Consider the following 17,659-nt stretch of genomic DNA (forward strand, 5'->3'; position numbering starts at 1 on the left):
ATTTTAATAGATTTATAAAAATCATATATACAAAACATGTTAAACTAACCACCGGAGCTGTAAAATACACTTTTTACACTTCATCACATATATTTTAATCTAGTACATGGCATTGATACACCGCTGGATTAGCACTACCGTGGGTGTCTGGTGAAAAGACCCCTAAGGAGTTTAACTCTGATCTTGTGGTGGGCACGTGGGCGGTGAAGCCAAGTTGCCAGCTCCCCCAGTCCCTCTGCAGGGTCTCCGAGGTGACCCCAGTGGGTTAGGGACAGAATGGTGGGTGTAAGGAGGTGGCTGAGTGTATTAACACTGAACTTCCTGGCTACACTTGTGTGGATGGGAGAGTAGCATGGCAGTATTGGGTACTGTATTGGGTTTGAATGGAGTTAAGGAAAAGAGCATTTTGAATGCTTTAAATCAATGTGCACAATAGGTTGGAAGGTAATTATTTGGGATTCTAGAGCCCCAAAGACTCAATAAAACCAAAAAACCAGCTGTAGTTCGAGTCAGTTTCCACTCATGGAGATCCCATCTTGAAGCTCTCCACTCCCGCCTTTTTGTGTCTGGAGAGGCAAGACCAGACTGTGGGAGAGGAAAGGAGATTACTATTACGGCTTGAAATCTTTTCTGGTACTGGAAAGGCGAAACAGTGGAATGTACCATTACAAGGGTCATGTGGCTCAGACAGAAGCTGCAAAACAGCTGGGCATCAAGGCCACTCCCTGATAATCTGCCAGGACTGAGACTGGCACAGACCTGTCCTCATACCTAGTGGGGAGACAGCCAGCGAGATTGCACACCCTTAACAGAAGAGGGAAACCCATGAGGAGCCCATTTTCCTTGCAAGTCCTGCCCATGGCTCTGACTGCCTCTTGCTCGTCTCTGAGCATTGCTGTATAAATTTGCATGTGCCTCCTGATATTAAAACCAAAAACCAAACCCATTGCCATCGAGTCAGTTCTGACTCATAGCAACCCTATAGGACAGAAGAGAACTGCCCCATAGTGTTTCCAAGACTGTAAATCTTTGCGGCAACAGACTGCCACATCTTTTCCTGCAGAGCAGCTGGTGGTTTTGAACCACCAGCCTTTCAGCTAGCAGCCGAGCAGTTAACCACTGTGCTACAGGAGCTCCCCTCCTGGTATTAGAGAGGCATTTTAATGGCAGTCAGCTGGTGATCAAAGATACTGAAGGAGATTCTACCTGCCCTGCTTATGTACACCGGATCTGGGTTGACTCCTACCGGTGCAAGGATGGAGTAAACACGAAAAAATGAAGCATGGGGCTATGAAAGATTTTGTGTCATGAAACAAGGAAAATAACATAAGACTTAAAGTGTGAAGGGTTTACCTGCTTTTGACAAAATTATTAAGAGAAACAAACACATTTTAGAAAGTAATTTTTGATACTATCTGCTTTGTGTCTTAAAATTCAAGGAAGTACAGTCTTTAAGAATGAATGGTGAGGTAAGGCAGAGTGTGATGAAGGGAGAACTGGCTGAGAAGCTGGGGAGGAAAACAGATGGAGACATGGACTCTGGAGGCAGATTGCCGGCATGAGTCCTGACTCCACCACCTCTAGCTTGGAAACCTTAGGCACATCCCTTACCCTCTTGGCACTTCTGTTTCCCTGGCTGTAAAATGAGGCAGATAACAGTAACTACCTTTATATTTTCCGAAGGCTGCCATAGCAAAGTACCACAAACCAAAAAAAAAAAAAAAAAACGCCAAATCCATTGCCGCTGAGTCGACCCAACTCATATAGTGACCCTATAGAACAGAATAGAACTGCTGCAGTAGGGTTTCCAAAGAGCGGCTGGTGAATTCGAACTGCTCACCTTATGGTTAGCAACTGTAGCTCTTAACCACTGTGCCACCACGAACCAAGAGGCTTAAAAGAACAGAAACTTAGTCTCTCACAGATCAGAAGGCTAGAAATGTGAATTTATGGTGGCCTTTTTTTTTTCTAGGGCCATGCCCTGTCTCTGGAGTCTCTAGAAAGGATCCTTCCTTGTGTCTTTCAGCTTCTGGTAGCCCCAGGCATTCCTTGGTTTGTGGCAGCATACCACCAATCTCTACCTTTGTCTTCTCATAGCTGTCACTGGTGTCCCACCAGTCATATTGGATTAGGACCCACCCTATTCTGGTAGGAAACCCGATTGTATAGTGGTTAAGTCCTATGGCTGCTAACTAAAAGGTCAGTTGTTCAGATCTACCAGGTGCTCCTTGGAAACTTTATGAGACAGTTCTGTTCTGTCCTGTAGGGTCGCTATGAGCCAGAATTGACTCTATGGCAACGTGTTTGGTTATTTATTTATTTATTTAATACTCTGGTACGACCTCATTTTAATTTAACTAGTTACATCTGCAAATACTCTGTTTCCAATTAAGATCACATTCACAAGTATCAAAGGTTAGGACTTGAAAATACCTTTTTAGGGGACACAGACTAACCCATAACACTACCTACTGTGGTTATCAATGAGAATTTAACATGCAATAGCAGAATTAAAGCTTTTATTAAAAATAAAAAGTAGGCTGTAAATTGTTCTGGAGGCAGACTGCCACATATTTTCTCCTGCAGAACAGCTGGTGGATTTGAACTGCTGGCCTTTCAGTTAGCCGAGTGCTTTAACCACTGTGTCACTAGGTCTCCTAAAAATGTTGATAGTGTTTATTTATTGAAATGTGAAATACTCAGCAATTTAAATGGGAACAGCCACATAAAACATATTTCCTTGAGACCTTGATAACTGTTCTGAATATAAAAATACAGGCTTAGAAAAAGTAACTTGAAGATACAAGTCAAACTTACTAGTGACTACATTTGGGTGACTGAATTATGGATTTTTTTTTTTCTATTTTCTTTTTCATCAGCATTTGCCCATGTTGGTTAGTGAACCTGTACCATTTTGAATAAAAATGTAAATATTTCAAATATGCTTATAGATTTGAATAAGTGTAGACTTCGTTTTTTTATTACTGATGTTGAATAATATTACCTCTCAGGAAATTTAATATTACTTCATTTTGATCTTCAGTATGGAAGGTGTGTTTTTAACCAATGTCAGAAGGAATGATTAATTTCCGTCATAAAAACCTCAAACACAGCAACAACTGTGAGAATGCCGCAGGACCAGACAGTGTTTCGTTCTATTGTACGTAGGGTCACTATAAGTCAGAATTGACTTGACAAGTAGCTCTGTAAGTTACAAAGATGTGAAAGGCATGGTTTTTACTGTTTAGTAGAGGGTGCCTAGAGCTAATCATAGCTATTAAATGCCCAGGGCAGAGATGGCAGGTAAGTTCCATCTGTATTCCAGTTCTGATTTATGGATGGTGGCTGCCTAGAGTGATGTATTAAGACAAATTGTGGGACCATTCTGGGTTTAGCTTAAAGTGTGCTGATAATTTAATAGTTTCTCCTCTGGGCACGAGAGTGGAACATTGTGGCGCTTGTGTGCCGTACTTGACCTAGTTAGGGAATAAAAGTAATCTTATTTTTACAGATGAACCTGGCCCCCTTACCTGGCTGAGATGAGCTCTGATGGATGAGTCAGTGACATACAAGGTCAGCATAAAGTACTGGGAGTTGCCAGAGAGAACAATTACTGCTGGCTGAGACTTCTGTGAAATCAAGCCATTTTATGTGGATTCCATTACGATGGTTTACATTTCTAAGAGAAAATGCACGGTTTATTGAAATATGTCTTCCAGATTTTAGCCTCAGGGACCAAATAAATCTAAGTCAGTCTTCATATATCATTCACATTGTTGTTGTTGTAGGGTGCTATCAAATTAGTTGCAAGTCATATCGACCCTACATACAACAGAACAAAACACAACCCAGTCCTGCACCATCCTCATGATCGTTGTTATGCTTGAGCCTGTTATTGCAGCCACTGTGTCAATCCATCTCATTGAGGGTCTTCTTTTTCGCTGACCCTCTACTTTATCAAGGGTGATGTTCTTATCCAGGAATGGGTCTCTCCTGATAACATGTCCAAAGTGTGTCAGACAAGTCTCACCATCCTTCCTTCCTGGCTGTACTTCTTCCAAGACAGATTTGTTTGTTCTTTTGGCAGTCCGTAGTATATTCAGTGGAAACCCTGGTGGCGTAGTGGTTAAGTGCTACAGCTGGTAAGGAAAAGGTCAGCAGTTCGAATCCGCCAGGCACTCCTTGGAAACTCTACAGAGCAGTTCTACTCTGTCCTATAGGGTTGCTATGAGTCGGAATCAACTCGACGGCAGTGGGTTTGGTTTTTTTTGATTATAGTATATTCAGTATTCTTGACCAGCACCATAATTCAAAAGCATCAGTTCTTCTTGGTCCTCCTTGTTCATTGCCTGGCTTTTGTATGCATATGAGGTGATTGAAAACACCATGGCTTGAGTCAGGTGCACCTTAATCCTCAAAGTGACATCTTTGCTTTTTAACACTTTAAAGAGGTCTTTTGCAGCAGATTTGCCCAGTGCGATGCATGGTTTGATTCTTGACTGCTGCTTTCGTGGGTGTTGATTGTGGATCCAAGTAAAAATGAAATCCTTGATAACTTCGATATTTTCTCCATTTATTATGATGTTGCTTATTGGTCCAGTTGTGAGGATTTTTGTTTTCTTTATGTTGAGGTTTAGTCTATACTGAAGACTGTAGTCTTTTTTCTTCATCAGTAAGTGCTTCAAGTCCTCTTCACTTTCAGCAAACAAAGTTGGGTCATCTGCATAACGCAAGTTGTTAACAAGTCTTCCTCAAATCCTGATGCCCTGTTCTTCGTATAGTCCAGCTTCTCGGGTTGTTTGCTCAGTATACAGATTGAAGAAGTATGCTGAAAGCGTACAACGCTGATGCACACCTTTCCTAACTTTAAACCATATGCAGTATCCCCTTGTTTTAAACGAACAACTGCCCCTTGATCTATGTAGCGGTTCCTCATTAGCATAACTAAGTGTTCTGGATAACATTCTTCGAAATATTATTCATAATTTGTTATGATCCACACAGTTAAATGCCTGTGCATAGTCACAGATAAACATCTTTCTGATATGCTCTACTTTCAGCCAGGATCCATCTGACATCAGCAATGATATCCCTTGTTCCACGTCTTCTTCTGAATCCAGTTTGAATTTCTGGCAGTTCCCTGTCAATGTACTGGTGCAGCTGCCTTTGAATGATCTTCAGCAAAATTTTACCTATGTGTGATATTTATAGTATTGTTCAATAATTTCTGCATTCTGTTGGATCACTTTTCTTTGAACTAGGCATAAATATGGATCTCTTCCAGTTGGTTGGCCAGGTAGCTGTCTTCCAAATTTCTTGGGATAGACTAGTGAGCACTGCATCCGTTTGTTGAAACATCTCAGTTGGTGTTCCGTCAATTCCTGGAGCCTTGTTTTTTGCCAGTGCCTTCAATGTAGCTAGGACTGCTTTCTTCAGTACCATTGGTTCTTGATCATATGCTACCTCCTGAAATGGCTGACCGTCAACCAATTCTTTTTGGTATAATGACTCTGTATATTCCTTCCATCTTCTTTTGATGCTTCTTGTGTCATTTAATATTTTCCCTGTAGAATCCTTCAGCATTGCAACTCATGGCCTGAATTTTTTCTTCAGTTCTTTCAGCTTGAAAAACGCCAAGTGAGTTCTTCCCTTTTAGTTTTCTAACTCCGAATCTTAGCATGTGTCATTATAATATTTTGTCATCTCAAGCCGCTCTTTGAAATCTTCTGTTCAGTTCATTTACTTCATCATTTCTTCCATTTGCTTTAGCTGTTTGAGGTTCGAGAGCAATTTTCAGAGTCTCTTCTCACATCCATTTTGGTCTTTTCTTTCTTTCCTGTGTTTTTAATGACCTCTTGCATTCTTCATGTATGATGTCATTCCACAACTTGTCTGGTCTTCGGTCATTAGTGTTCAACATGTCAAATTATTCTTGAGATGATCTCCAAATTCGGGTGGGATATACTTAAGGTCGTACTTTGACTTTGTGGACTTGTTCCTATTTTCTTCAGCTTCAACTTGCACTTGCATATAAGCAATTGATCTGTTCCACAATTGACCCCTGGGCCTTGTTCTGACTGATGATATTGAGCTTTTCCGTCATCTCTTTCCACAGATGTAGATTATTTGATTCCTGTTTATTCCATCTGGCGAGGTCCAGGTGTGTAGTCACCGTTTATGTTGTTGAAAAGAGGCATTTGCAATGAAGAAGTTGTTGGTCTTGCAAAATTCTGTCAGTCAATCTCCAGCATTGTTTCAGTCACCAAGACCATGTTTTCCAACAACCAATCCTACTTTGTTTTCAACTTTCACATTCCAATCACCAGTAATTATCAATGCATGTTGATTACATGTATGATCAATATTAGACTGCAGAAGTTGGTGAAAATCTTCAATTTCTTCATCTTTGGCCTTAGCGGTTGGTGAGTAAATTTGAATAATAGTCGTATTGACTGGTCTTCCTTGTAGGCATTTTGATATTATCCTATCATGGAAAGCATCCTACTTCAGGATAGATGTTGAAATGTTCTTTTGTGACAATGAATGCAATGCCATTTCTCTCTAAGTTGTCATTCATGTCATACTAGACCATATGATTGTCTGATTCAAAATGGCCAATACCTAGAATTCCTAGAATTTCAATGTTTATGTGTTGTGTTCCATTTCATTTTTGATGATTTCCAGTTTTCCTAGATTCATACTTTGTACATTCCACATTCCTATTATTAATGGTGTTTGCAGCTGTTTCTTATTTTGAGTCATGCCATATCAGCAAATGCAGGTCCCAAAAGCTTGACTCCAGCATCCATGTCATTAAGTTTTGACTGTCTTGAGGAGGCAGCTCTCCCCTATTCATCTTTTAAATGTCTTCTGACCTGAGGGGCTCATCTTCTGACACTATATCAGACAATGTTCTGCTGCTATTCATAAGGTTTTCACTGGCTATTTCTTTTTAGAAGCAGACCGCCAGATCCTCCTTCCTAGTCTGTGCTAGTCTGGAAGCTCAGCTGAAACCTGTTGAGCATGAGTGACCCTGCTGGTATTTGAATACTGTTGGCATAGCTTCCAGCATCACAGCATCATGCAAGCCCCCACAGTAGGACAAACTGACAGACACATGGGGGATTATGTCTATTAGGAGGTAGAATATTGAAGGTGGCAGAATGATTGGGAGATGAAGGTAGAAAGGGAAAAGAGAGTAAGGAAGAACTCGCCTCTTCCCTAACGCACTGCTGTAGTATTTCATGGTGATCATGTGATGCCATGATGTTCCCCTTCATGTCTGTTGCCTGTGTATGTCTTCTCATCTATAAGCAGTCTCTGAAATATGTTTGTTGAGATGAACCCTTTGGATTCTTTCGGCATTTAGGTCATAATTCAGGAAGTTGTTTTTGGTTCTGGCTAGTGAGTTACCTAGCTGTCTAGACCATTGAAGGTCAGTGATTATTTCTCTCTGGAAGACTGTGAAATTTTTGTGTTTCTATTCTACTCTTTCTAATCCACCTGTCTTCTTACCCACTGTGTGTGTGTGTGTGTGTGTGTGTGTGTGTGTGTGTGTTTAAACTCACTCCTATGCTTTTTCCTGCTCTCTAATTCATTCTCTTTTATTTACAAGTGGGATTTCCCCCCTTTCTTAGAAGAGCTCTTAACTTCAGCCTTACTTAATCTTGATTGTATTTGAACCCCTTACCACTAAAAACAGAGAAAATATTGAAGTTGTCAAGGATTGCATTTTACTTGGATCCACAATCAACGCCCGTGGAAGCGGTAGTCAAGAAATTAAACGATATAATTACATTGGGCAAATCTGCTGCAAAAGACCTCTTTAAAGTATTAAAAAGCAAAGATATCATGTTGAGGACTAAGGTCCCAATATATATTTATACGTTTTACTGGTTTTGCTTCTCTAGAGAACCCAGCCTAAGACAATCAGGAACACTAAAAGCAATATATGCCATACGAGTTGTACCGAGTCACTTCTGACTCATGGTGACCCCGTGTGCAGCAGACAAGAACTGTGCTCCATAGGGTTTTCAAATTACAGATATTTTGGAAGCAGATTGCCAGGACTTTCTTCACAGGAACCTCTGGGTAAACTCAAACCTCCAACTTTTTGGTTAGCGCTCCAGCATATCAACCATTTGCATCACCCAGGGATTAAAAAAATAAATAAAGACAAAGGATACTTTAAATATCCAGCTCTTCCCATACCATGTAAATTCTCTAAGAAAAAGAAACTAAAACTTGCATCGTGGGTCACAATATAAATGACATACATAATATAGTGCCAATCCATTTTAAAACATACTGACAAACTTATAGCTGAAACAGTTTTATCTTATGAAAAGCTAGAATGAAACATTTAAAAAATAATACTAATAAAAATAAACTTTATCAAGAGCTTGTTATTTATTGCTAGGTGCTTTATATTCATTTTCTCCTAACAATACGTCCAACAGATAGCCATTATTTTAATTCACATGTTACACACGGGCCAACTAAGACTCCGAAAGATTAATTTACTTTCTTGAGGTCATTTCAGTAGTAGCTGAGATTCAACCTACACAGCTTTGACCCAAGCCTACCTGACCCAAGCCATGATATTTTCACAGGCATACAAAAGCTGAAGAAGAATTGATGCCTTTGAATTAAGGTGTTGAAAAAGAATATTGAATATGCCATGGCCTACCAGAAGAACAAACAAATCTATCTTGGAAGAAGTATAGCCAGAATGTTCCTTAGAAGTGAGGATGGTGAGACTTTGTTTCATGTTCTTTGGACATGATATCAGTAAGGACCAGATGCTGGAGAAGGACATCATACTTGGTAAAGTAGTGGTCAAAAAAGTGGAAGATGCTCAATGAGATGGATTGACACAGTGACTGCAACAGGCTCAAACATAGCAATGATTGTGGGGATGGCACAGGACCAGGCAGTGTTTTGTTCTGTTGTACATAAGGTCGCTATGAGTTGGAACCAACTTGACAGCCCCTAACAACAACAACCACTAAGTCAGAGATTTAGGGCTGGATAGATTAATTTTTATGTTGACTGTTTAGAACAATCTATGTGTTTTCCATTCCTCTTAATTTTGAATCATGGTATTTCAGGGTTTGAAGGGAGCATAACAGCCAACCACCTTCCTGATTTCTGCACCACATTTTTTTCAGCCTGTGTTTGAAACAGCCAAAGTCAGAGATTTCATTCCCACCCGAGGCAGCCCGTTGTTGCTTTGGAACAGCTTTGACCCTTAAATATTAATTATTATAATGGTCATAATTCTATTCCTTGGGAGGCATGTAAATAAATTGCCAAATACCTCTTCATCAAGTAATGCCTGCAGATATTGAAAGAATTTAAGTTTCCTCTTTTAAGCATCCCTGGTTCCTTCTGCTCTTTCTCTTTAGTCTTCAAATCCCTTTTTATTAGTCATTTTTAAAATACTTCTTAAAAGATGGAGCCTAGTAATTCAGGAATCATCTGGTTCTGGCATCTCTTTTCAATTTATTAGTGAAGCCTGGAATTGAGCTGTTTTTTTGAGGTGTAGGGGGCAGTTTCTATTACATTTTTCACTTTTTGAGTGTACTGTTGGTTGAAATCCCAAAATATTTTTTATACTTGCTTCTGTGTTTGTACTCAAGAACTGACTCATATTTATTCCTGTGAAAGTTTGTCTTGTCAGATTGGACTCAATCATTTCATCCTAAATTTGCCATTCCTTGTGGCTTTGTGTCATTGGCACCCAAGATGGTGACAGCTGTGTTGAGTAGGCTGGAGCTGAGGACAGAATTCATCAGCAGCCTTCTTGCAAATTCCATAGAACAGCACTTAGATCTGTATTCTTTTTTATTGTTCTAAAGTTTTAGGTAATTGGTAGTTTGGGAAAAGCATATCAATTATATTTTGCATTGAAATGATACATCCTCCCAAAAACCTGTTTCAGTCTGATTAAATTACGTTAGTGTATGGCAAATAATAATGAAAATACATATAGAGCATATAGAAAATTCTTAACTTCTTAAGAACATTACATCATATTTTTGTTTTTCTTTTAAACCTCATTTTTTTAAAATACTAGTTTGAATATTGATATAAAAACCATTTTAGTTTTGTGTTCCAAAATACTCTAGTCATACTTAGTAAGGTGAATGCTTGAAAGTGTAGGCTTTTGGTGCAAAGCTGTGTAGGTTGAATCTCAGCTACTACTGAAATGACCTCAAGAAAGTAAATTAATCTTTCGGAGTCTTAGTTGGCCCGTGTGTAACATGTGAATTAAAATAATGGCTATCTGTTGGACGTATTGTTAGGAGAAAATGAATATAAAGCACCTAGCAATAAATAACAAGCTCTTGATAAAGTTTATTTTTATTAGTATTATTTTTTAAATGTTTCATTCTAGCTTTTCATAAGATAAAACTGTTTCAGCTATAAGTTTGTCAGTATGTTTTAAAATGGATTGGCACTATATTATGTATGTCATTTATATTGTGACCCACGATGCAAGTTTTAGTTTCTTTTTCTTAGAGAATTTACATGGTATGGGAAGAGCTGGATATTTAAAGTATCCTTTGTCTTTATTTATTTTTTTAATCCCTGGGTGATGCAAATGGCTGATATGCTGGAGCGCTAACCAAAAAGTTGGAGGTTTGAGTTTACCCAGAGGCTCCTGTGAAGAAAGTCCTGGCAATCTGCTTCCAAAATATCTGTAATTTGAAAACCCTATGGAGCACAGTTCTTGTCTGCTGCACACGGGGTCACCATGAGTCAGAAGTGACTCGGTACAACTCGTATGGCATATATTGCTTTTAGTGTTCCTAATTGTCTTAGGCTGGGTTCTCTAGAGAAGTAAAACCAGTAAAACGTATAAATATATGTATGAAGAGAGATTTATATCAAAATGGCTCACGCAGTTGTAGAGGCTGGAATGTCCCAAGTCCATAAGTCCATGGCTCAGGATAGAGGCTTCTCCTGATTTCACATAGCCGCAGGGGCTGGCAAACCCAAGATAGGCAGGTCAGAGAGCAGGGGTGTTGCTCACAGGCTGTGAAAATCAAGGAATTCCAAGATCGGCAGGCAAGACCTCAGGTAAGCTGCTAGCTCACGTCCCAGGAACTGGAGGTCAGACCCACAGGAGCCAGCTGCGGGATCTAGAACGAGCAAAAGCCCCCAAGCCCTACCAGAATGTCTGCCCACACTCAGTGCAGGCCACATGCCCAAGGAAATTCCTTTTCAACTGATTGGCTACTCACAGCAGATCCCATCATGGGGGTAATCGAATATCACGTCTCACCAGGGAAGTGATCACAACATTATATGACTGCCAAAACACTGAGAATCATAGCCCAGCCAAGTTGACACAATCTTAACCATTACACTGATCATGTCCAACCTACTTAGGTTGATTTTATCAAACAATGAAAACCAGAGGTGGAAGCTCTTATCTGTCAGATCCTCTCCTAATGGCTGTATTTTTACTTCTTGCTTGTGATTCAGTAAAATTTCATAAAACTTCAGAATCTGATGAAATTCTGTTTTTATTTATCAGTGTACCATATTTTTATGCAAATAACACATGCCATCTATGTTTGTTTGCCAATTCGCCCTCCCTCCCACCAGGTATTTTTGTAAGCACCACTATGCCAACATGTGAAAAAAGCAACATGTAAATAAAAGTTGACAGAGCAGCACTCACGAAAATACTTGTGGGTGAGGGGCACGGCTGGCAAACAAACAGAAAGTGCATATTATTTGTGTAAAAATATGATAGGTTAAAAAATTCCTTTAAGAGTCTATTTTATAATTATAGTCTGTCTTCATAATGACTCATTTCCCTGACATGCGTGTCATTCTCAAGTAATCCTGATGCATAACTAAGGAAAAAATAAAATAAAACCATACCCGTTGCCGTCCAGTTGATTCTGACTCTTAGCAACCCTGCAGGGCAGAATTGAACTGCCCCATAGGGTTTCCAAGGAGTGCCTGGTGGATTTGAACAGCCAGCCTTTCAGTTAGCAGCTGTAGCTCTTAACCACTGCGCCAACAGGGTTTCCATAGACTAAGAAGCCATCTGCATATTCAGCTCTCCCTTCTGTAGGAAAAGGCCTCCTTCCTCCCAGGATAAATATTTCAGGTCACTTTTTTGTTACAAGGACATGTATTTAAGTATGACTGTCTTGTTGATCTGCCCTTATTAAAACTAATGTACATTAAAAGTAAGTACTCTGTTACAAAGGAGTCCCTGAGTGGTGCAAAGTTAAGCTCTCGAGTCAGGATGGACTGGATGGCAGTGGGTTTGGTTTTATACTAGCTGAAGAGGTTGGCAGTTCGAATCCATCCAGAGGCACCTCTGAAGACAGACCTGGCGACCTGTTCCTGAAAGGTTGCAACGTTGAAAACTATGGAGTATAATTCTACTGTGCACAAATGGGGTCACCGTGAGTCAGAATCAACTGGATGGCAACAAACAACAACTCTGTTACAAAGTAAAATGACATAAGAAAGGTAATTTTTTTTTTTATAAGGAAGTTAAAAGGAATAAACATCTTGTTAGTTTAAAGTAGGTAAAGTAAGAGAATTCGGATGGCTCAGACGTGTTCAGTTATAGATGCTTCCCTGAATCCAAATAAGCTAAATTCTCAACCTTTTGAGATCAAAAAAGGAGAAGGTGGCCATGAGGTTTGGTGGTCAATCCAAGTTTGGGGCACAAAGAACAATAATCAGTTCAAAGAATCCTGAATTATTCCCCACTAGCACCATATAAAACTGACTGCCACCACTTCAGGGCTGTTACCCACACAGCCCCCTATGGTCCTCCTGGCTTCAGACTGGGGAATTAAAACTGAGTCCTTCCTGGGATCCCTTATTTCTGCTTTGGACAGTGGGTATACTCATCTTTGGCCATCATGTCTTCTAGAATTAGTTCTGCATAGAGGAGTCTGGCATTGGCCTATTTTCCTCCCTAGGTTCCTGGTCAGATTGTCCACTTGTGAAGAGACTTTGCTTCCTCCAACAGGGAAGAATGGTCTGAGCATTTTCCTTAGGGGCCTCTGGGCTACATATTCTATTTTCCTAAGTCTGTTAGATGTTACATTTATTCACTCAACAAGTATGCGTTAAACACCCCCACTGTGTGTCCTGTGAAAGGTTGGAAGGGTGTCAGCTGAGTCAAAGTGTCCCTACTTGAAAGGAGCTCAAAGCAAAATGTTTTGGGGATGACATAGCCCAGATGAGTCTGACTGACTGGACTTTCCCCATAAATCAGACACAAGCTAGGTGCTCTGTGACCAATCCAAGCCTACCAGTCGTATTTTGTTTGGCAAAGTGTCATAAATTTTTTAAAGACTTGAATGCCCTTTGTTAGAGCATACTATAGACAAACAGAAAAATCAACCCATTGCCGTTGAGTCGATTCTGACTCACTGGCTCCTGTAGGCATTTGAGTGTGTCACCACTGCCTCGCATCCTGATGATGGAGAAGTTGGCTGTTGGATCTTGAAATTTCCCAGTTGCCTTAAGTTCCCAGTTTTATATTTGGATCTGCTTATGTTCTCTCTTCCTCCAACTGGGAAAACTCTAATCCACTTGGGATAGGGTATATGAATATAGAAAAATCATTTTCTACTTCTCCCTGGTAAGAATCAGTGAAAAACTTGATGGGCATATTTTACTGTAATACTAAATATATAAACAAACAAACAAAAACATTGCTGTTGAGTCAATTCCGACTCATAGCAACCCTATAGGACAGAGTAGAACTGTCCCACAGGGTTTCCAAGGAGTAGCTGGTGGATTTGAGCTGCTGACCTTTTGGTTAGCAGCCATTGCTCTTGGCCACTGCATCACCAGGCTCCAAAAACCAAACCCATTGTTGCTGAATACTAAATTTATAAAGAAATTAAAAAATCAGATCTTAGTGGGTAATTTGCCATATTCCATGTCATGAATGCTCTGAGTTGACTTTATAGCATCTTTCTTCATGCCATATTCTTGAACTGATTTTTTAAGCTGTAGAATCAAGATGGGAAATTGAATTTTTATTTATAAGCCTGATAGAAAAGCTGTAGACTTAAAAGCGTAGTTGAAGCCTTAGAACTGCTCGTTTCTAGAAACGCTGCTTGTAAGACAATATCACAGATTCATTTTGAACATATATAAAACATACAAACAAATTCCTGTGTGGTCTTAGAATAAAATTATTACATGGGTTCAGGGGTCAGTTTAATGTAAATAGAATGGATGCCATTTTTGACATTCATTTACTTGAGGTTTCCGTGTTTTTAGGAAAAATGAAATTAGCTTTGTTGGCTAATGGAAGGCATCTTAGAGAACAGGTGAGGCTATTCTCTTCTTTCATTTAAAAAATGAAAAATATCAGGGACATAGTCGCGTAGCTGTTTAACAGCAAATATAGAGCCACTGTTTCTACCTTTAAAGGGATCTAGGCTGCTTACTGAAAGGTTGGGGGTTTGAGCCCACTCAGCAGATCCATGGAAAAAAGACCTAGTGACTACTCCCGTAAAGATTAAAAAAATACAGCCTAGAAAACCCTGTGGGACAGTTCTACTCTCAGACGTGGTTGCTATGAGTTGGAATTGATTCAAGGACACACAATAGCAACAACAACAATGTATGTACCTGGTACTTCATTATAAAGACGAATCCTAGTATTTAGGTTAAATGGCAGTTTCGTGTTTATGATCCTGTGCACATATAATTATACAAATATTTTCAACAACAAAAAGTCCTGATTTAGCATTCTTACAATGTACAATGTATACAATTACAGCTAGTACTTTTTAAACAAAACAAATAATAAAATACATACAACTCTTTTGTGCTAGTAGAGAAAATATATGGTATTCAACATTTTCAGACCCTGAAATCTATTGGACAAAACTGCATACAGGTCCTTGATATATGTACTTACCTCTTACATCATGCATAAAATTAATTTTAACTCATTTTTCAGAAGTTCACTCTGGTTCAAGAATAGACTGGTATGGTCAAGAAATGGCTTAAGTTAGTGTTACAAGTACGATACATCATAAAGTATGTTGGTTGAGTGGGAGACACCAGGTAATTATAATGGGTTGTTAAATGGAAGTTTCAGCAGGGAGCCTGTGATAAGTATCAGATACTAAAGTGACAACCAAGATGCAAATTTTCAGAAGTAAATCCTATTTTAAGACTTTTAAACCCTTAACCCACGTTGAGGGTATAAAAAATCCGGTTGTTGGATATTAAAGATAAAGGTTTCCTGCCCCATCCAGTTTCTGTTCCTTTCTCTAGTCAAGAGAGAAGGGCTTCAAGGAGATGATTTGAGGACTTAATAGGTTTCTCCTGCAGGTCTTGGTGAGCTGAATGGGGATGGGACTGAGACAAAGCAGCCCTTCTGTGCGGTGCAGGAGAGGGAGTTGCAGTGGTCATCTGGCACTCCCATGCTTTGTTCAGATAAAGATGAATGAGTCTTTCCTGGAGGCCACATTGGGCCATGGGCATCAAAGAGTGGGAATGAGGTTGTATAAGAATCTATTCAATAGAGAAGTCTGGAGAGAAGATAGAGTCTTGGCCCACAAAACCTGGATTCTAGATGCTACATAAAAAAAAACCAGTTGCCATCCAGTCAATTCCAGCTCCTAAGGAGTAGGCAGAAACAGGGTATGCAGGGCTGGCTTAACGGCATGCAACTTGTGCAGTGACACAGGGCCCCATTCTTGGTTGAATGATGTGCTTTTGCCATCTTGAAATGCTTAACCGTTTTTTAACAGACCCCACATTTTCATTTTGCACTCAGCCACACGAATTATGTAGGCTGTCCTAAGTTTATGGTCTACATAGAAGAAGCCAGATGAAGGGGCTCCATCAGTGGGAGAAGGGGTGGTTCTCTAAGGAAGTCACCAAGCACCTACCAACTGAACCAGCCAGGTGAATGTTCCTGTTCTCCTTACCTCTTGTCCATCATCTACCTCCAGTCCCTTCCAAACCAGAGGGGAATAAACACCTTAGAAAGAGGGCAGAAAGTTTTCATAAATAGAAGTAGTCATACACACTCCATTATCAGGCAGTAGACATTAGCCTGAAGCAGATCCTGGCTGGGGAAGGGAAGCTGCTATACCACTGAAGGAAGGTGGACATTCTAAGTCCAAATTGAGACTGTTTTTTGACTTAAAGTGACTGTAGGACTTTTATTAACAAAAAGTGGTCAGAAGAAAACATGATGCTATTCAAGTTTTCATCCAGAAGTGGGGGAAGAACTACTACCTTGAACAAATTGTGAGAGAAAAGTGAAGGACAAAATAAAATTACTTTGAAATTAATTTCTCGAGTGAGACTCATTCAGTGTATCAATTACATAATTGAATTTGAAGAATCTAGAAGCTTATAAACTTTGCAGTCTTTTAAATTTAAAATCATCTAGCCTAAATGCAATGGTGAAGTGGAACCTTATTGTAATTTTATTTCTTAATCCAATTTGGTAATAGGAAGAGAAATGTTAGATTTTCCCAATTGTCATAGTAACTTATGTTTATCTAGTTGCTGGATTACTGACAGTCATCTAAAAATGGAAAAGCTTAGTTGTTCAGGGCAATTGCTTATAAAGTGAGAAACTGTATGTAATATATCTTTAGAAAACATGTTGAACATTTTGGACAGTTAAGCTTGTTTTATTGTAATTTCATTTTTCCACTGGCAGGGACAGAGAATTTTTTTTTCTATTGGTTTTTCCAGAATGACCAAAGTTAGGAAAATGTGGCTGACTTTCAATATATGTCTGCTGCTGTTTCCCATTTTAATGCAGACTGTTGTAGGCTAATTATAGAAAATTACCTTTGGTGCTTACTATTAAAACAAAAACAAAAACCTAGTGCCTTGGTGCTTACTATATGGGAGTAAAATTAACTCTGATGCTGATGACATTTAGAGTAATATGAGGTTGCATTCTTTACTGAGATTCTGTGAACTGTGTCAGCCCCTAAATGATGAGAAATATTTACATTTTCTTAAATTTTCTGAAGGCTGTTATAATAGATCAAACTTTACAAAATGTGAATATTGTGATTTTTTTCCATAAAATATTTCAGAAAGTATTTTCTTCTTTAGCAGACATCTTGGTAATGTCTTTCTGGTCACACAAAACTTGTTGGGGATTTATTGTTTTTGGATTTAACTGGATAATACTTGTTATTTGAAATATGATAGCTCCCATAAACATAGTTAATTTTGTTTTATGTTTGAGTGTTTTCTAAAAGTTGTTTTAACTGCTGATATTTCTGAATTTAGTTTAAATTAGAAGAGACTACACCTATAAATCAGACCCTGAAGGGAGAAGCACATGATGGGAAAAACGACATTTGCATTATTTGTAATTTAAAAGACAGCCATCCCTGAATAGTGCAGATGGTTAATGCTCTTGGCTGCTAACTGAAAGGTTGGCAGTTGGAGTCCATCCAGATGCTCCTTGGAAGAAAGTCCTGGCAATCTGCTTCCAAAAAATCAGCCATCGAAAGCTGTATGGAGCACAGTTCTACTGTCACGCACATGGGGTCACGATGAGTTGGCAGCTGGTGGTTTCTTAAAGGCAGAACATTTGAGAGTAGACCGAATGGTATGTCAGGTCTTGGGTATTGGGGTCACATTTTCCTCACTCACAGCCTGACAT

The 17,659-nt window shown here is 39.3% G+C and overlaps 1 protein-coding gene across 2 annotated transcripts in view; it reads left to right on the forward strand.

Moving 5' to 3' along the window:
- CTTNBP2 (cortactin binding protein 2) overlaps positions 1–17,659 on the forward strand; it is a 174,339-nt gene that overhangs the window by 60,025 nt on the left and 96,655 nt on the right. The window lies entirely within an intron of this gene.

This window comes from Elephas maximus, chromosome 8 (assembly GCF_024166365.1).
Source record: "Elephas maximus indicus isolate mEleMax1 chromosome 8, mEleMax1 primary haplotype, whole genome shotgun sequence".
Taxonomy (NCBI): Eukaryota; Metazoa; Chordata; class Mammalia; order Proboscidea; family Elephantidae; genus Elephas; species Elephas maximus.